Source organism: Passer domesticus, chromosome 8 (genome assembly GCF_036417665.1).
Source record: "Passer domesticus isolate bPasDom1 chromosome 8, bPasDom1.hap1, whole genome shotgun sequence".
NCBI lineage: Eukaryota > Metazoa > Chordata > Aves > Passeriformes > Passeridae > Passer > Passer domesticus.
In genome coordinates this window covers 46,495,404-46,516,028 of record NC_087481.1, presented here as the reverse complement: position 1 = coordinate 46,516,028, position 20,625 = coordinate 46,495,404, and the positions used below count along the sequence as shown (strand labels likewise).

The 20,625-nt window shown below is 43.0% G+C and overlaps 1 protein-coding gene across 2 annotated transcripts in view; it reads right to left on the bottom strand.

Moving 5' to 3' along the window:
- Positions 1 to 20,625, bottom strand: part of NEURL1 (neuralized E3 ubiquitin protein ligase 1) — a 143,024-nt gene that overhangs the window by 89,437 nt on the left and 32,962 nt on the right. The gene's annotated exons all lie outside the window — the stretch shown is intronic.

The following is a 20,625-nucleotide window of genomic DNA, read 5'->3' as shown; positions in this document are numbered from 1 at the left end:
CTCTGGTCTAGTTCTCCTTCACCAGATACTGATATTTTGTACCTCCCCATCCTAGACCCTCTCTGGCCTTCCACATTTTACCTGAAATTTGGCCTTCCTCCCTTGTTATGTCCTGTAACTCCTTTATTCTATTATACAAACTAAAAGACATTTTGACTCTAACTCAGTCTCACAGAAGTATCAGGAAAGGTCAGAAGTCAGATGCAGTAGACTGGGGGCAGCTGTTATTGGAATGAGAAAAGAGTTTTGGTTTTTCAGCTGAGGAAACCAGGACTTTATCAGTCCTGTCTTTAATCAGACAAAAAAAGCACAGCTTTACCTTCACCAAATGCCACTTGTTTTATAGCTACTTTATCAAAGCACAAAGCAGATGAACATAAAGTGCAAATATTGTACTAAGTAGAGCAATGGTCGTGTTTCCCTCCAGTCACTTCTCCATCCCACTTCTCCATTTGCAGAAGGGATCAGAGCAGGACGTGAGACTCATGTTACCAAACACAGAAAAATGTCCATATCCCCAGGATCTAAACCATGCTAATGTATTCACCACTGCAGCATCTAGACTGAGTGTCTCTGACCTACCACAGCTCCCTCTGATCTGCCGCAAATTTCCACAAACCAAAACAACTCCAACTGCTCCTGCCATTGTGCCTCTTCCTCCCATACACCATGCCTCCAATCCAAAGGTCTTTTTCACTTCTCCTTCCTCCCTCCCCCAATTCTTTGTCTCTGCAACCTCTTCTGTGCCGCCCACACACTTGGAGAGTGGAGAGCAGACCAATCTGGCAAGCTCAAATAACAACAAGAAAAGGAAAGAAAAGGGGGAAAAAAAGTAGTTTTCTGGCCTAGAAGACTCCTCTGTATTTTTATCTGGAAGGAACAAGAAAATCTCTTTTCCTTTCACCATGAACCGAAGGGAATGGTGATGGATCCCAAGGCCTCGCATTCTCACAATCAGCAGTCACAAAAATAAGGGGCTGGTATTTCTTCTGGACACACAGGCACCTTTGAATAGGAACATCAAGCTTTTTTTCAACCTTCTTCCAGCCCCAAGCACCAGTTAAAAATATCAGTTTTTACAAGGTGGGGTTAGATTAGCCAGTTTTCTTGTTAGTTTTTCTTAAAAAGAGCTGAGGACAAGGTTTGCTGCCTGCCTGGAGGCTCCTTAAGCAGCCAGGCAGTTCTTGGCACTACAGGGGCTGCTGGGCTGCCTGGGCATGTGCCCACACACACAGCACAAGAAGGGGGTTTGGAAAGGTGCAGGACCCCCTCAGTGCCCACATGGCACTGGCAACATTTACCCATCAAGGTCCCAATCCCGCAATCTCACCAGCACATACAAAAAATCCACTCTGGCATAAAGCATCTCATGACATTAATGGCACACAGCACAGTGATACAGTCCAGGCATGTGGAAATAATCACAGGCCCAGAACCCAGGATGACTGATTTTTTTCCCATTCAACATATGTTTTACTTAGATGTCTGCTTCTTCCCACCCTTCCTTCTCTTGGTCTCCCAAACTATTATTTGGTTTTGCGGGAACAGAGAAAAACATCTTAAAACAGAAACATTAAATCACACCTATCTAAGGAAAAAAAATGCTTAACTTAGATATAAACAAGATATTTTATTAAATACACACATTCCTAATAATAGGCAGGATTTGACCCCAGCACAACTGGTCTCTTGAGCAGATAAAATACATCTGAAGTCTGTTCAGCATGAGGGGCTAAAAATAATGTTTGTGATTAGAATCAAAGAAGTTGAGTTTCAATGATTAATAAACACTGCTTATTAGGACCAAAGTGTATGTTCCACAGAATGACTCAAAAACTTGAAGCTATTCTGTGCAGCTATTTGCTTGTTCAAGGTGACCTGTGAGCCATACCCCAGGCTAGTAAAAATCAGCAGTTACATCATTTACAACACCAATCCAAACAGAGTGTCTCTCCCTCCCTATCAGGTCATCTTAACTCAGCTGTTCTTATGTCCTGGAGACATTTTAGCTGCACAAAAGCATTTTCACTTTTGCAGCTTCGTGCCAACTATGATGACTCCTGTCACTTTAGCCTTATGTAGCCACATGGACAAAATGTCCATCTTTCAATGGCTTTATCAGCACAGTTGCAGCCACAGTCATCATAATGCTGACAGTCTTTAACCAGGCTTTCACCCAATTTCCACCTACACTGCTCTATTGAAAGGAAATTCTCACCTGTGCCTCTAAAGCAGATCAGCCACCACATTCTTCACCAGATTTTCTAAACTGGACATTTTCACACATCTCTTGTCATGTAGCTTGAGGGGCCAGTACCAGCACCACTTTTGGTGGCAGCAGCTTGTCCTTGTCCACAGGAGACACTTGCACATCCCAGGGGAATCCCTACTCTACTCTTACCCACCTTTTACCTCCAAAGAGAAAACACAGACAACTGATGCTCACTGCTCCCCAGCTTCAACCAGATCTTCATCAAATTGCACTCTGCCACGCTTCTAACTCACACACAGTGAACTGAGTTCAGTGACATTTCCAAGACCTCATTTCAAGGTCTGACTATGGTCTCACCCCTACTTCAGACTCTATTTGCCCTTCAGCTTCAGCAAGAGGACAGTAGAGTTCTTAACAACTCTACAATAATTTTTCATTATTGTAGAGTTGTTAAGAAGTATAAATCGTTTTCTGTCCATCCAGATTAAGATAGGAACATTAGACATGGGCATGACAAGATAAATATCTCTGCATGTTCCATGTTAGAAGCACAGGTCTGTACACTACATAGACATGAGGCTATTTCAGATTATGCTCTTTTTGACAGGTTCAAGTGTATTGAAGATCCACGTCTTAGGAGTTTGTGGTCTTCCCAGACATTAGTTTTTGCTTCAAGACAAACCCCAAACCTGCTGTCAAGGCAGAGGTTTATTTATGAGAATATATACAAGACCCGCACCACAGTGCCCCTGAGCAACTCCCCTTTGAACTGGCTGTCCTTGAGGAGCACAGGGAGCCCCCTGTCCCTGGGGGCTCAAACACCAGGGCATGCCTGCTGGTCACTCCTTCTGGATATTGCTCCTGCTAACCTAAAGCTCAGTAACTTACTTTTTTCCTCACAGCCTACACTATATTGCTGACACCATTTATCCATCCGCTGCTTTGCAAGTCTGTGAAACACCTAACAGGCTCAAAACTCAGGCAAAGCAGAAAAGCATCTTTATTCAATACCTTATTTCACCTTCGAGCAAACAGCAGCAGTGTCTGTCTCCCACAGCAGGGGTGGACCCTTAGCTGGTAAAACCATAGTCTGAGCCAATACTTGTTGGGATGCAGACAACTTGAGCCAAGGAAGGAGACTTGGAAGATGTTGAATTTCGAGTGGGAGTTGTGTAAAGACACACAGAAATATTTAAACAAAATGGGCACAATGAAGAGGAAAGACATTTTTGCTGGCTTATGAAAATTAAACATACGCAAGGCTTAATCTGCCACTACTGAAATCAGTAAGAATTTTGCCAGTGAAGCAAAACAAAAGCAGAAATGGAAACAACATCTGACATTTGCTTAGTCAGACTCATACAAATTGCTGTAGCTAATTGCCTATGAGGTAGATAAATAATATACCATAGGTAGCATATAATTTTAAATTTTCATTTTCACAGTACAAAGGTGTCATAATCTGGAGAGTTTTCATGCTTGCAAAAGCTGGTTATGCTGGCTCATATTTAAGATGAGATTTTCCATTTGGATAGTCATGTTAAATCTATAAAGACACCGAGCAAAAGAACATGTGAGAGGAAAATAGATTAAAATACAACATAGAACTAGAAGATAATTTGGATAAAATTTGTTGCAAGTAATTTATTGTTGAAGTAGCCTTCAAACCTAAGTTCTTGGAATGCAAAAGGCAGAATATTTCTGTAAATTATTGTATGGGAACTGATCGTATAAGCCTCAGAGGCTTATCCAGTATAAATGAAAGCATCTGGCCTTGTATCTTTAAGACCACAATGATATGGCTGCTGAGCAGTCACTATGGAAAGCACGACATTCAGAAATTAATATCTCTCTGAGCACAGAACATATAATGAAGATAACAAGGCAGAACAGAGAAACAGGACTTGGACTATCACATCTGGCATACTCAATGGATTATTCATGCAGGCAGCAGACCTGCACTGGGGGGCAGCAGAAGAATGGGGTAAGGAACCAAATCCTAAACAATTAACCTTGGGATAAGTAGCAGACCACTATCAAGCCAACACAACTAGATCCAGACCTAGCATTTCAGAGCAGTCAAAGCTGGGGTTATGTCCTATCCTGGGAGCTGTGGTTTTTAGGGACATTTCCACAGCTTACAGCCTGTGGATTGCAATAGGCTCTGATATCATCATTTTCTAAATACTATCTGCACAGCAGATGTTTTGTGTGTGCACACTACCCCTCAAGCTTCTACCATCTGGTTTTTTACCTAACAAGTCAGGTGTTCATGTTTTTTAACCACAAGAATAAAAGGGGCAAATTTTTTTGTCTTCTAAAGAAGAAAATATGGGGGTTCTTCACTTATTCTCTGCACTCTTGAAAAACCTTGTTAGAAATTAATTTTAAAAATAACAAACTGGAGCACTGGGTGGAACGATTCCCCTTTAGTCACAGGGAAAATTACAGAGTAGGACTGTAAAGAGGGTGAATTAGCAGCACACACAATGGAACCTGACACCACCTGGCTTTCTTCTCCCTTTTTAAATAAGCAAAGAGTAACATGAAGAGGCACCATGGAGACAGAGCTCCAACACCAGGCAAGGTGTGGAGAGGAGGAAGAGCAATGCTGGATGAATGCTGACATCTAAACAAGGCCAGCAAGGGCCAGGGGGGTCACAGGTGGGTCGGACCCCAAGTCCTTTGAGGACCTCAGACTGCCACCCCTGGCCAGCTGAGGGTCAGATCCCCACTGAGAGGCAGCCAGCATCAGATGCACAGAACTGGGACACACTGCTCAAGAGCTACCCTCTCCTCTACCCTCCTCTCACAAGGGATAAAAGCCAAGCAGCAATGGACCACCCCTGGTAATGGACCAGCTGTGACATTTGGCAAGTTGCTCACTACAAGCCCCAGAGAAATGTCAATCATTGCAAATGCCATGGGGTTTAAGTTCAGCATCTTTTCTGGTTACTGTTTGTGTATAGGTAGCTTTCCTGCTGGCTTAAGTTCTTTCACTATTCCTCCCTATTCAAGTAGGAATTATATCATTAAATTAAAAAAAAAAACAAAAAAAAAAAAAAAAAAAAAAAAAAAAAAAAAAAAAAAAACAAAAAAAAAAACCACCACATTGTTTTAAACCTATTTTAAAGTTTCAATGTTAAAAGATGCAAAAAACCAAACAGCATGAATTGCCCAAGCCTTGCAACATCACCACAATATCACAGTTCCCCCTCAGCCAGACCGTAAACATTCACAGTGGTCTGAAAAACTAACAGCAACATGAACCCACCATATGTAGAAATAAGTTGCATTCATCACTGATTAATGCAGAGACAAGCAAAACTGTGCTCACAGAACTATTTGGAGAAAGTATATTTCCCCTCTCAAACCAAACAGCTACAATCACCCAACCACTAAGAAGAGGCATTATCATGAAGAGCTCTGTCTTGTGCCAGGGAAATGAGCAGTGAATGAAAACTCATTATTAACAGGTCAGAAGCAATTAATTGTTCAACCAGGAGCAGAGAAACTTTAGATAACTAACACACATGGATTTACAAAGTCAGTTAAGGAACTGGGAATGGGACCACTCCAACTGTTCACTGCACACAGAGCATCCAGTCCATGGTGCCACTGCAGCCCACAGTGACCCTTCCCAATGTTCCCAGGCCACCTTCAAGGGATAACCTTCCGTGCAGCCACCACCGTCCTAGTCTCCTCTGCTCACATTCCCAGAAAAGTGGCAAATTCAAGTGTGGTTTTTCTTACTTGTGATGTGAAAAATGATCAAAAGCAAAATCTCCTTTCCTAGAGGTCACCTACTCAGCCACTTTAGTTGACACATGCTATCTTCAGCATCCAGAGGGACTCTGGAGGATGCCTGTGAACAGCAATGAAATGTGGAAAAAGCCCACAGCTGTAACAGGGTTTGCTCTATGGCCAGTCCAGAGGATAACGTCCACAACACCCTCTCACACAGCAGCTCACTCACTTCACTGTGTTTACGCCATCAGCTGTTGGCAAAACATGACTAAGGCACTTTTTATTGCTTTGAGGCTTAAGAACAAAACATCTCATACAGGAGACAACCTACTCTGATTGTTGACAGAGTCAGGCCAAGGCTGTGGGTGGGGATCAGGATCTCACCAGTCATTCCTCACTCCTCTTCCCAAGTGGAGCAGTCTCTCCATACACCTGTCTTCTTCCTGGTCACCAAACCAGACTTTGCTCATCCATCTGCAGTCTGGGACAGGAGACAACACAGGGATGCCCAAGGTCATCCTTATCACTGCTCTATCCAAATGGGAGCCAAGGAAAAGACAAGGAGAGAAGGGCTTTGTCTCCCAGACACAAGGACAGGTGGCAGCAGGGCAGCACGGCTACCACAGCCTTTGCTGCTCCTTTATGGCCACTCTTCCAGAGCCAGCTCCCTTTTCCCACATTTGGAGCAGAGCACTGCTTGCTAAGCTGTATAAAATAGGAGACAAGGAAACTAAATGGAACTCTGAGTGCCTGCATTATGCAGGGTGCGTGTGAGTTGCTCTCTCAACACCACAGTCTGCTCTGTGTTCGTAGGCTTCGCTCCGCCGTGCCTCGATAAATAAGTAATTGCAGGGAGCCCCAGAGCCTCTGTTCAGTCCAGGAGCTTTATGAGGCAAATGAGTCATGAGGAGTTAGAGGACAGAACAGAGAGATACAGCACCAATGGAGAACACCTGCCCTCTTTCTACAGCTAGAATAGACCTAGGCCATCCTCCGAGCTCATCCCTTCTCTAAACCATTTCTCACACTTTCGCACAGCTGAGAAGAACATGTGTGAGAAAGGAAAATAGCCATGTGTTTTGTCAAATCCCAGAAATGCTAAGTGTTTTACAGTTTAAGAGGCCAAGGTACTCAGTACCTTACAAATATATACATGCTTCCATGATTGTAAGTAACTAAGTCAAATTATGTAGCTGTAGCACCAGATATGCAACTTCTGTTTAGCATCATCCTAAATTTGTTCACTGTTTCTTACATCTACTTTGACACAAGCAGAGCAGCAGTAGAAAAACTAGATATAAATATACAAGAGAATAACTGGTAAAGCAGAATGTAACTTTTCTTATGTTAAATGAGTCCTTCAAAGCCCTCAAGATACCTGTACATCCATCAGGAAAAAAACACCCCAAACTAAAAAAAAAAAAAAACAAAAAAACAAACAAACAGAGAATCTGAAAGAAAGATTTTTAGGTTACATGCCATAAAACAGAAAAGACAACACAACAGCATGGCCAGCCTTCTACAAACTGTCTTTAACACAAATCTGCTGGGACACCTTTTGGAAAAGCACAGCACATGTTTTTGCGTTGGTTTAGAGTAACAGAAATTTGGGAAGTTTTGTCATCTCATCTCAGCAGCAGTTTGCAAAAATGGTTTTCAGCTTTCAATTAGTTCCCATTTGAGAATTAGCAAAATACATTCCCAGAGCTATTACAGAGAAAAGGCAAAAGTTGTGTGCTCTCTCAGACTCCTGGCCGCTCTTAGAGTGGCTGGACACACTCCTTCCCTGAGGACTTTTTAAGTTGCCTGTTATTTCAGTGTGACACAAGAGCATTTCGTTGTATTATTCCATAAAACCAGAACCCACCACAGCCAATCAGATCTAGGCACTCTCCATTTCAGAGATGACTTGCCCATTTTAACAAAGAGATCCTTTTAAGTGGCTGTCCTAAGCCCACCAGACCACATGCTGGGTGAATGTGGAAGGGGAGGCAGGGAACACTTCCTTGTGCCATTACACAAATGCCTGGTAACAACAATGGCTAAAAAGGCTGAGAATTTAAATTACTTAGCATCTAAGTGGATTCACTGGAAATACTTTCAAATTTTTTCCTAGCAGATAGCCTGAAGATATGCAAAGACTAGAAAGTGCATTCAAGATGCTGAATCTGATGTTGCTGTCTATTTATGTCAGTACAGCTTCCAAATCAAAATACTAAAGCAAATGGTCTTCCCCAGGGAGCAGATGTTTGAATGCAGTGATGGGGACCAATTTAAGAACATAGGTACAAATGAAATGTTCATTCTGTTCCAGCCTTCTCTAGCAATGTGAATTGTGGTTCACAGAAAGGGAATGACTACACCAGAGACAAGAATGAAAAATTAATTTCATTTTCTCTAACTGTGGACTGCTGGAATTTAGGAGAGTGTCTTTCCCAGTGAGATACTACCTGACACAGTAAGACAGTATCGGATGTTTTTAAAAGCAGAAGTAATGTTCTCCAAGTCAGATGCATCCAGAATACAGTCTCTGAAGCTATTCTGCACAAATAACTATTTTTCTCTTCTACTTGGTTGCAAATTAGGTTTGAAAGGGCTTCCCTACTTCCTAACAATAAGTGAAACAATATGTGTGAATGACTTGTGGAAGCAAGAAAGCATAGCAGGTTCACTGGATGCTGCAGCACGTGATGATTTTCCATTTCCTTCTTACAAGTTCACTGCCTTTGCAGCTAAAAGACATTATTATACTATTTATGTTTCAGCAACATCTTGGATCAAAGCAAGATGAAGGCATCATTTTGCCAGGCTCTGTCCATCATTTCAGATAAACAATCTCCATTCTTTGGGATCCAGCTCCATAGCTGGGGCTGCATTACAGGCCAGCACTGGCCCACACAGCCCAGCCCTCCCTGGAGCGTGCAGGGGCATTCCTGCTGTGCAAGGCTTTCCTGCCCCTGTGTGCAAAGCAATGGTTTGGGTTACACTCTGCAAACACCTCTACATTGTTATTTTGCATGGGTAAATATGAGACCGTGGCAGCCTAGCAACTGAACTGCAACAGAAGGTAGGTTCAGAAGGAAATTAAGAATCATTTTCCTTTCCCCACTTGGTATCTAGTTTTTACCAAGATGAGAAACTACAACTCAAAAAAGCTGGGTTCTATTTCCAGTGTTGGCAATGGTTTTCTGACCCTGTCTGTCTGTTCCTAGTTTCTAAATTCACAAGATAAAGATCATAAATTTCCTCCACTTTGGACAGATTTGGAGATCTTCAAATGACAAGTACTATATTAAAGAGTGTAAGTTTCTGCCAGAGTACTACTTAATAAATGGCCTCTTAGACAGCAAAGCAACAGGGAGAGTGAGCAAGACCTAATCAAGTCACATGCACTCTTCACCAAGACCAAACAAGAACTTATCTTTTAGATGAAGTCAAAAAGCCCCAGGCAAGAAGGAAAGGAGATCACTCTATTTCAGCCTTTTCTACCCCAAGGTTTTGACAAATGTGGGTCCACCAGTAAATATTTTGTTGAGAGCCATTGATTGCTACTGTGATGTCACTGATATTCAGGCTCAGCACAGTTTTCATGTTTTCTCCACTGTCATTCTAAAATTTAGGCAGTGGCCAGCTTGTCAGTAAGTTGTCTCTGCAACAAAGTCTTCCACCACTTTTCAACATCACTGCTTTAACTGCTGTACCTACAGCAGTCTGTGCTTGTGCCATAAATGAAAGGGGGATGCAAGCTGAAACTGGACACATGGCTTGAAATGACTTGTAAATTCTCACCAAGGTTATAAAAGGGACACTTGAATATGAAACAGAGATAGTGAACAAATCCTGGAATAAGCTTTTAAAGAGAGAAGAATTCAAGCCAAATGGAAACACACTAAGTATAATTTATAATGAGCAATGTGTAAAAAGCTATCCAAATCATGGAGCTCAAAATGAGAATAAACAGTGATCTTCCAATAGGGACAAGTAAGATAAGGTAAGTATCTGCTAAAAGGCTGAACTCTGAGCAACCCTTGGGTGTTACCAACTGCTTGAACAAGTCCTCAGCATGTTTCACTAAAGGCCAAAAAAGACTGTAGCAAAAATACTGCATATTCAGTGTGCCTAACCTGGAATTCAGTACCTGTCAGTGTGACTGTTGCTCAGCAGATAATTATGCAAAAAATAGACTTGCAATCCACCTTTGCCTGCAAGATAACTGATCTGCCCAATAAGATGGAACAATGCCTGCAGTCACATCACCCAAACTGCAGCAATAAAGAGCGAACAACCAAAAAAAGGTAAGCCTTGCTCACAGCACACATCACGTACTCATTCCCATCTTGATCTGCAGGGGCACCAGTGGGGGTCAGCAGGATCACTGTGAAATGTGAAATACATTGGGTGTAAACACCTGGAAGAGTGCCAGCCCACAACAGAAAACAAAAGAAAAATTCTCTTAAACAATTTTTACACACTTTGAGGTGTTTTCACATTTGTTAAGGCTCTTTGACAGATCACATCACCACTAACTGGTGGAAATAAAAATTAAGTGCAGAGCAAAGCTATTCGGGTATTAGAAGGAAAAGTGCTGGGGGGCTTTTGGTGTGCTGTTGGACAGCAGTAGAGATTACAACCCAGGTGGCTGAAGAAATACAGTCCCCAGGTAGAGTTGGGATCCTCCAACCATGGGTTAAATTGTTCATTTAAACAATGTGATTTTCATCCGTGCTCATGTGCAGAGTGATGACTGCCTTTCAGTAGTTATTTGGTTTGAGAGGACACAGATCCTGTGTCCTTAGCCTAGGTCAGGTTTAGTTCTTAACTAGGTAGACCCTTAAAATATAAAGTGACAACTCTAAAATGGAAACATTTCCCCCCCGCCCCAGGCTTCCTCAGACCTATGGGAACAGGAACCATCATCCAGCACTTTATATCTTCCCTGAGGTGGGTGAGATACTCACTGAGTGCTGATGACAGTGTCAGACTGGCGAGCAGTCACTATCCCATGGGAATGAGGAAACGTGCAAGCACACTGGAAACAGGACCATGTGTCTGTCATGCTGGCATCAATCACCTCTCACCACAGAGAGCAGTCAGCACTGCAGAGAATGAACCATGCAGGCCAACAGGGCTCTTGCAGTGCTCTGTAACTCCACACTGCTTTTTCCTGAGCCTTCTAGAAGAAAACAAAAGGTGAACCCTCTTCAGCCAAAGACACATGAGATCACACAACTGCCCATCACTAAGCATAACAGCAGAACTTGGCCGGCTCAACAAGTATCTCAAGTGTTTCTTGCCAGGTACTTGAGTTTCCAGCAGAGATGCTGCAGTTTCTTCCAAAAATTTTGTCTTCTTAAACAAACTGGACAGATTGTTGTGGAGATGCTAAGAGAATGTCAATCTGCTAAATGTCAGAAGGATTTTGACTAAACTAGGAAGAAAAAGAGTCAGGAATTACAGCTATATAATTAGTAACAAATCTTTAATTCTACATGTTTGGATAGCAAGGCTGATTTAGAATCAATTGCTGAAGTGGAGCAGCCAAGAGGACAGATTCAGATCTTTGTACTAGTAGAAATGCAGAGTAGCTCTACTGAAGCTAAAAAAAAGTATGTAAGGCTGCAACAGTTCCATCTTTACAGCTTGGTGAAGATAATTTAATGAAAACACTGGATTTTTGGGTTTTTTTTTTCCCTTAATCATCTTTTTACCTATTCATGAAATGAACCCAAGCCCACAAAGACTGAAGCTCCTCAAAGGCAGCAGCTGAGCCAGGAACAGGTCCCAGAATGGCCAAATTTCAGGTCAAGTGTTTGTTTCAACATCTGAAAGCTCAGGTCCCAGACTCCTTTCCTTCTTGCACTCTCTTTTTGTAAACAGAAGTTTCATTGAGGGAAGATATGAAGAGAGAAAAATCCTGAACAGCTTGTTCCTGCTTACATGACTGATCCATGGACTTGGGCTTCCATGGCTAACACCAGACTTTCAGCAAACTGTTAGGAACCTTAAGTAAGAAGCTCTTTTGAAATGTCTAAGTTTCTTTAAACTCACAAAAGAGCAAGAAAATCACAGCCTCTATCTGAAAACTGTTTTGTGAAGTGACACATCTGACATTTTACACATTATTCATATAATCTGTAGAAGAGTCAGTGGCTGACTGACACAGTCAGATGTTGAACACCTTCCAGCCTAGAAATGCCTGCAGTGTGCCAGCTCTACATAAACTGAATCTTGAGCTACAAGGACTAAGTGAGGGTGCTGCGTGTCACCGCAGAAGGGATGTTGAATTTTATTGGACAAATTGTTATCTTCTCCCCCCAAGGAAGTTGTTGCTACCAGCAACTTGAGACACTGCCATCACCATCTCTTATAAAGGAAGCAAGGCCAGAAATCTTTGTCTCCTTTCTTATGTCAGGAAGGGTGTTTTTACAACAGATGAGCAAGAGTGGTGAAGAAATCAAAAATAATTCAGAAAACATGGAAATAAAGCTAATACCAGTTGCTTTGGACACACCAAAAATGTATTACAGAAACATACCACATACAGTCTTGTATCCTCTTGATAAAATCTCCTCTTGATGACTTTAACATGGTAGTCTTGGATGAGTCAGCGGGAGATCTGCCCAAGTAAAAACCTCAGAACTGCACCCTCCAAAATTATCTTCACCAAAATCCAGAGAACTTCACAGCCTTAATGTGTCCCCACAAAACATTTTATGTCATTCCAAAGATGAATTTTGGCTTACCAAAATTCTTTGGCTAGTTAAAGCAAGGACAAAAATAGTGGTGTCCACCAAACTGAAAGGAAAACAACAATCACAAAGCCATTTGTCTTCACAGTAATTTCAGTTATGCTAAAAATACAAAGGCGGCATATGGCATTCATAGTGGCTCTCATCACTCCCTGTAGCACCAAATAAGAGGGAGGCAAGTGCAAGGTGCAGATTTTGGTGGTTGGTGTGATGAAAAGAACAGAAGAGAACAGAAGCTACTGAAGGGCACCAAGAAAGAAAGCAATGGATGGAGCTTAGGTTTTGACTTCTGAGGGTATGTTTTATTCAGCATGAAATCATAAAATGGTTTATTATTGGACAATAACACTTTTTAAAGGACCACTGACTTGTACAATGAATATCAACTAAGGCAAGTGGGAGAAATGTCAAAGTTTCCAAGTCCTTGCTTCAGACTGTTTGCATGGTCAGAGTCCCTTCCATTTTTTGGGATGAAATATTTTGTCCAAGGTCACATAGAAAGTGTAAGACATAGCAGGGAAATTATAGCAATTGTCAGACCACCATTCCACCTCCTGCTCACTCTCCTTCACCACCCTAGTCACAATCCAACCACGAGGAAAAAACTTTCCTTGCAACTACACAGGCCAGACACATCAGTGAAAGGAGCTTTCCCTGGAGAAAGGCAGAGGGAGCTCTAAGATATTCCTTGTGCCAGCTCACCTCACCATTCTACCCCGTGCCTCCCTCACCTCACAGTCAACCCTTTTTATTTTGGCCAAATGTTTTACCACCCTCTTACACACATGACTGCTAGAAAGAGCATTTCTGTGACACCCACAGCCTCCGAGGCCCTAAAGCCCCCCAGGAGTGCTTAGCTGCCCTGGCCAAAGGTGTGACAGCAGCCTGGGGCTGGCTGTCCCCGGGGCTGTGCCCCACACCTGGCAGCCAGGCTGTTTGTGCAGCAGCAGATTCCTCAGAGCAAAGCAGCGACAGAAGCTGGGGCCACCTGGCCCAGAGCTGTGCCTAATGTCACAAAGGGGATTTTGCCCAGGCTGTCCTTAAGAGGATTAGGGAATCATCTTCTTGCACAAAACAACAGTCACATCTGCTGCTCCAGCGCAAGTTGCTCTTGTCTGCTCTCACAAAGCTCCTTTCTGCTCTCTCCTGACAACTTCTCCCATTACAGCATCCTGCCATGCAATGCAGACTCTTGGCAAGAACTGGGGCTTGGATACAGGTGGAGGGTGAGCACCAGATCAGGTGCATTTAGAGCTAATCCATCCCACAATAGTAAGCAGCATCACATAGAGCAAGTAAACAAATAGGCCTGGTTTTCAGAGGCTGGATATTCACAGCAAGCTGGATATCACTGAGCAAACAAACTCCTGAGGCTTCAAAGGGGGTTTAGAAGGACTGTGGTGTTCTCAAAATGTGTAAAAAAGTAACAAATTATTTAGCAGTTTAAAGAACATTAAAGCAGGTTAAAGAACATTAAAGTTCCCAAGTGATATTCCCAAAATACTTCCTATATCAGAGAGAAAAATCTTTGTTGTGTCAGATGTGCAGATGTGTAAAATAATACCAAACTGGTACATCTAAAAGGAAGAGGAAAGGAAAGGAAATTCCCTAAGGCAAGACCTAAAACCTGTCTACTTCTCTTAGCTTTTTGAACTTTAAGATACATGCAAGACCAGCCACCTTGATTTTTCCTCCTTTCCATTGGCAAGAGATAAGATTATCAAGGTGCCTATAAATTGCTTTTATTGATTTTACAAATAGGGATTTTTTTTCACTTTTCAGATTCTATAACTAGACTTGTAATTTAGATTTCAGCTATGGCTTCCTAAAAGAAATCCAGGATTGCCCATCTGACCCCTAAGCAAATCAACCCCTAATCCTATAATACAACACTCTTCCATAGGATTGAGCACCCTTTCACTCCCAAGGTGGGGCCACCAGGTTGGGGTTTACCCATTGTACTCTTGCTCATCCCAGAGCTGCCACTGCTGTTGCAGGGATTGGTGATGGATTTCCTCTGCCAGGACTCAGCCCAGGATCATCAGTACAACCATCCATGCAAGGAGCACACAGGGATGTGAGGAAACAGGGACAGAGTGAGCTGCAGCATGAACAGGGCACAAAGTGTAGTGAGGAGCTGGACCTGGTGTCTGTGGTCTGACTTGTTAACAAAACCTCCTGTGAAACTGGTTTCTTTTGCAGTAACAGGTCCTAATGCCTACCTACCCTTCCACCTCCAGAAGTGTTTTCAAAAATATTTGGCTAAAATATTCCACTGAAGCCGGTTCCCCTTTCCCTGCTGCTGAAGGACTGGGGATTGCTCTGCCCTTTCTCACAGCCTTCTGCAACAAAAACTTCACCCCCCTTCACCTCCCTAAAGGAAATTAATCCACTTCTTTCTACAGTTCTCTCATCAGAAACAGCTCCCTCTGTCTCATGGTTCTTGTTCTTCTCTTTTGGGCTCTGTCAAGTGTTTCCACGCCTTTCTCAAAGCATGCTGACCAACACTGAACATGTTATCCCAGTTCAGCTCCCATCACTGAGGGGAATGCCTCCCCCAGTCCAGCTGTGGGGCTTCAGCCAGCTCCTCTGAGCACAAAATTTCATTCTTTTGCAACAGAATGACATAATTTCTCATGAGATTTCCCCCCAGACCCCCTCTACACTAATATTTATCTGCACCTTCAAATTCTTCTGTCCAAGAACAGCATTGTGCTGTTATCTCCATCGAGTGACCCGACAATTTCAAATGACCTCCTAAACTTTAGGACTGTTTTGAGATTCCACTAGTTAAAGTGCTTCTGAGTCTGGCCTGCTGGTACAGGTGGGGATTGGTGATGGATTTGCACTTACCTGTCTGCAGATTTCACTCAAATGAAGTGACTCCCTTCAAACAATTGTATGAATTTAAGCCTGTCTCAGATATGAAGCTACTAGAAAAACTACAGAGGCATTTTTCAGATGATCTTATTTGATACAATTGTTAGTTATGTATATTTTTTAATATTTTCTCCAAAAAAATCTCCTCATTTAAGTCTCCAGCAGACATACCTCATATCTTGGTTTTAGAGCTCAGCTGCTGAGGGCAAGATAAATACCACAGGCAGAAGGGTCCTGCAGGTACTTGATTGATTGATTGATTTTTCTCTGGCCAACTCATTGTTTTTAAAAGGATTTATTTCACCTCAAATAAGAAAAAATATTCCTTTAACATCACTCTTTTACACCAATTCTAAAGGCTGCTCTTAGTTGCCTTCCTGGAGAACCACTAATGAAAACGTAGCAGCCTCTTGGACTGCAGAGAGTCCAGGCTCTCAGCAAAGTTTCATAAAGGAATTAGGAATTGCTCTGCTAGGTCAAGTCATTGATCCAGTTAAAGGATTGAAGACAGACATGGACACATAACCAGTTATTTAACTAATTACTCCCTAGCAAGTGAGCCAGACTAACCAGTGATGTCCAAGCTCTCAGACTGCTCAAACGTGTGGTAAAACACTAGAGATTCTCTCCTCGTGGAGGTGAATCTATCCGTGAGGGAAGGTTTGTTAGCAATACTCATTTCAGAAGCATCACCACACCAAGAGCCTGCCCTAAGTGCATCTTATTTATCACACAAAGGATAATCAATACAGAGAGATTGTGACAAGTAGGCCACTTCACCAAACAATTTAAGACTCTCCAGGAGCAGAGGCAGAACATAAAGGAGCTCACTGGCTATTTCTGAGTTACCCTGATGCTGTAAGATCAGCACTGTGCTCTTTGCACTCCTGGTACAGCAGCAAGGAGAACACCAGGAGAGTGTTGGCTCCTCACACCCACAGCGAGGATCTTGGATGCTGTCAGCTTGAGAAGCCACGTGGGGAGAAGACAGAGCAAATACTTTTGCAGGACAGATTCCAGTAAGGACAACAAGGAGTGTCCCACTGGGGCTGGGTGCCTGGCTGGCAGCTGCCTGGAGGACACAGAGCCACAGCAGTGAGTGCCTGACCAGCAATGCCAGCAGTGATGAGCTCCTGCCCACACCTCCGAAGACCCAAGGGTTTAATTGAAGCTAAGCTGTAACTTGAGCGTTCACCTGAGGTCTCCAGTAAGGGGAGAAATGCCACACCAGATCTCATCTCCACACAGAAACAGGAGATAAGGAATAAAAATAGTAGCAGCCAGGTGCTCCAGTTCCTCAACTTGATTGAATTTGGCATGTGAAATATAGTAGGTTCAAAACAGTAATTACAGAATAATGCATAGGAGAAAAAGACCCAAGTCACAAAAAGGAAAGTAATTACAAGCAAAATTAGCTGGGAAAGAGAATTAATGGAAAAATATGAGTGATGATGGATATATTTTACCAGATGTCAGAAAGTGACAATTATAGAAAAAAAATTTAAAATTCTCAAAAAGAGACTTGTTTCATAAAGTAAAGGAAACCTTCTAAAATTCAAAATTATATGAAAAGTGGGTGAAAAGAAATTAATATAATTATTAAATAAGTTAATAGTCAGGAATTGTTTTAAAAGCTGATTGAGAGCAGTGCTCATTCCATCAGTCAAATCCATTAACAGATATAAGTAGCTGAGCTGACAGGAAGAAACCATGAGGATATTCAGGATAATTCCAGTAATTAGACTCTATGGAACAGATGACTCTGTGTTTGGGAGGAAGTTAGTCAAGGTATCCATAGGATCACTTGATGGACAGATGCACATCCAGTCACACATCACCCGAAGAGAGACACAGCACAGTAAGTGAAATGAGAGAACACACTAATTAGGAAATGCAATCACTAGGAAGACTTAATAAATAAGCAAGAGGCAATAGGAAGGCTGGCAGAAGACAGCAGAGGGCAAGCAGATTTCGAGGATACAAATTTGGTACATTTTGAAGGAAACACCCCTAATAAATAAATTCTGTGGGGAAAGGAAACCTGCCATTTGAAAAATATGAACAAGTACTGAAAAAAAAAATTATACTGGTGGAAAGAGATCAGTATGAAAAACTGAGTCATTGCAGAGTATGGTCAGCAAGGACCAGGGAAGGAGAACATCACAGGAGCAGGGATCATTGTTGGGTTACAAGGGCAGCTGAATGTAGCAGCCAGCAAGACCTGGGGAGAGCAGACAGCCAGCATCCAGCCATCCTTCCCTGCAGCACTCTGCATTTATTTTCTTTAGAGATTATTCACACAGCTTTCAAGGCTTTTAAGATTCATGAGACTATCCAGAACTGGCACCAAATTTCCTGGGTTTTCTGCAAGCTTGCTACAGCTGGTCAGGAGTCTGTGATAACCCTGCACCAACACTGCCTGTGGGTGCAGCACGTACCCAGGGGAAAGAGGGTATCCCTGCCCCTGCAATTCACACTTGCACACTGCATGCCCTATACCCACAGCACAATGCTGCCCACACATCAATCCAGCAGCCAGCCAGTGCCAAAAAAAAAGTATGTTCCATCTTCTTTTACCTTCTGCCCTTTCCTTCCTGGCTGTTTCATGGATAAATGTGAGCATTGAAGAATATCTTAACAACCACAAAACTGTTTATGAGCACCACCACTGAGCACACATAGTCCATCCTGCTCCAGGTCACAAGAAGAAAGGAAAAGCAGGCAGTGTGGTGGGCCATGTGGAAGGTGCAGAGCAGTTCCCCAGTGACACCTACATCAGTGAGAGCAGCAGTGACATCACTGCCCTGCAGCACCCAGAACTGCACTGAGCTCATGTTGGGAGCTTCAGGGAGAAGCTGCTCCAGCTCTGCTCTGACCTCTGCAACCTCCACATCAGCCCCATTTGCCCCAATGAGTTGACAAGACTCCGTGCAGCAGCACAGCACCAAACTCAACACATCCAGGTCTTCAGAAGTTGGAGTTTGAATAAAGAAAATGCCAGAATGCCCAACTCTGCACTGGAGGTGGGATTTGCATGTCTGTGGGGATCTCATCAATAAAGCACAGTTTTGTGGAAATCTATCAACTGTTTCTACAGCTGAGGAAGCACTTGAGAGGCCAAGCAGTGCAACACATGAACACCCATTTTGTGAATGCAAATACCTCTTTTTCTTATGTATGTGCAATTTGCTTTCCTGCACATACTCATGGAGAGAACACGAGAAGATGCAGAGCACAACAGGTATGATGGAGCCTCAAGTGGGCTGCCCCAAATATTTAGGAGGGTACCTTCTGGACTGAGAGGCAAAGAGTCTGCCTGTGACCTTGACCTGCATGAGATGCTGGTATACAGCATCTTCTAGTAAACAGCAGGAAGCCAGGTATGTGGGCATCTGCAAGATGTTCAAATCCCTAGCAGCAGGCTAGGAGCTTCATGTGAAACTGAAAAGCCTTCAGTTGTTGAAGGTGGGAAGGAAGTGGTTCTTTTTGTGAGGCTTCATCAGTTTCATGTGTCACAGTGTTTCAAAGAGAACTTCTTACTTTCAGCAGAGGAGATAAAAATCCAAAGATGTTTGATCAGGATGGGTCTTTCAGCTTCCCTGAAGGTGAGATGGTGACAGTGAGGAAGCTGCACAGCCTGTCTGTGCTCACCTGGGGCACGCTGCACACCCAACCATGGTGCTGCTGCTGGGCACCACTGCACAAGCGGTGCTGCACTTGGGAGGAACACAAAGGCAAACAGTTCTGAAATTTTGTGAAATCTACTGAGGCTTCTAATGAAAGAAGATTTGGAAGCCTGTTAAACATGACAAAAATTATGAGGTGGTGAAAGGTATTAGTTCAAAATACCTTATTAACGCCTAAAAAAACCACATAGGCTTAATGCTGTACTGAAAAAAAGGGGGGAAAAGCATATAAAGTACATGTATAAGCACTGCAATAGTCAGCTTTACATATAACAGCACAGAACCCAAGTCACCCAACTGCAGGCTTTACAAAGAAAACATGTTCTGAAGGATAACAGAATCACAAAATCTGTCAACTAAAGCCACCATATGAAAAATGAGAAATAAAAGCATTATTCAGACAAAGCTGCATTCATTTACTGTTTATGTAACATAGCTTCCCATTGGCACTGGGCTGTCCAGCCATAGCCCTACAGTTCACATGGCAGCTACGTCAACTCCTTCCCTTCACTCAGGCCTAGGTTGCAAAACCTTTGACCATCGTGTTTACATGTCTGGCAGCTTGTGCACAGATACAAAAGACACAGCTCTAATGAGCTGTACAGAGCCTGTCCCTCGTGGTTATATGCTCAGTTCTTGAGAACAATACAGCTCCCAGAAAGCAACACCCTCCCCTGTGGATGCAGTAGCATTTTGGAGGACCAGGAGCCTGGAAAGGACTCCGATGGAAGAAGGCTGGAAATTATGTTAAAGGCATTTAACTCTTCACACCACATATTGAACACTCATGCTAGAGAAACTATTCTCTGACTGGGGAATGCTTAAGCCCTTCACGACCCCACCAATGCCATTTTCAATAGAACCAACATCCTCAAAAGGTGATTATTATCTATCTGGTCACTGATCATACTGCCTCTTCATGGGAAGAGCAAAGATCATGGCCAGAAATACATTTTACTCTCCTGGACCCAAATGGGGCGCTTGCTGCTGAGGGCCTGGATCCAGCAGGACAGGGAACGTGCCTGACACTCTCCATCAAACACGAGACCACTCCTTTGCAACTGAGATCTTGCACACCAAACAAGATGGAGGTTACAGACAGTAACATGCAAAGATGCACCCCAACCCAAGCAGCTGTGAAACACCATCAGATTCAGCTCACATTTGCCTCCTGAAGGCCCCAGGGCTCCTGGGAGATAACACTCCTCACAGAAGGGTAATGCTGGAGAGCTCAGCACTGCACAGCCATGCATTGCTAACCCGCTGAGCACCAGAGATATGGTTGATATCACACTCGAGATCACGCTCTGGGAATGTATCCTTGCTCCCCACTGGCTGTTTTCTACTCAGA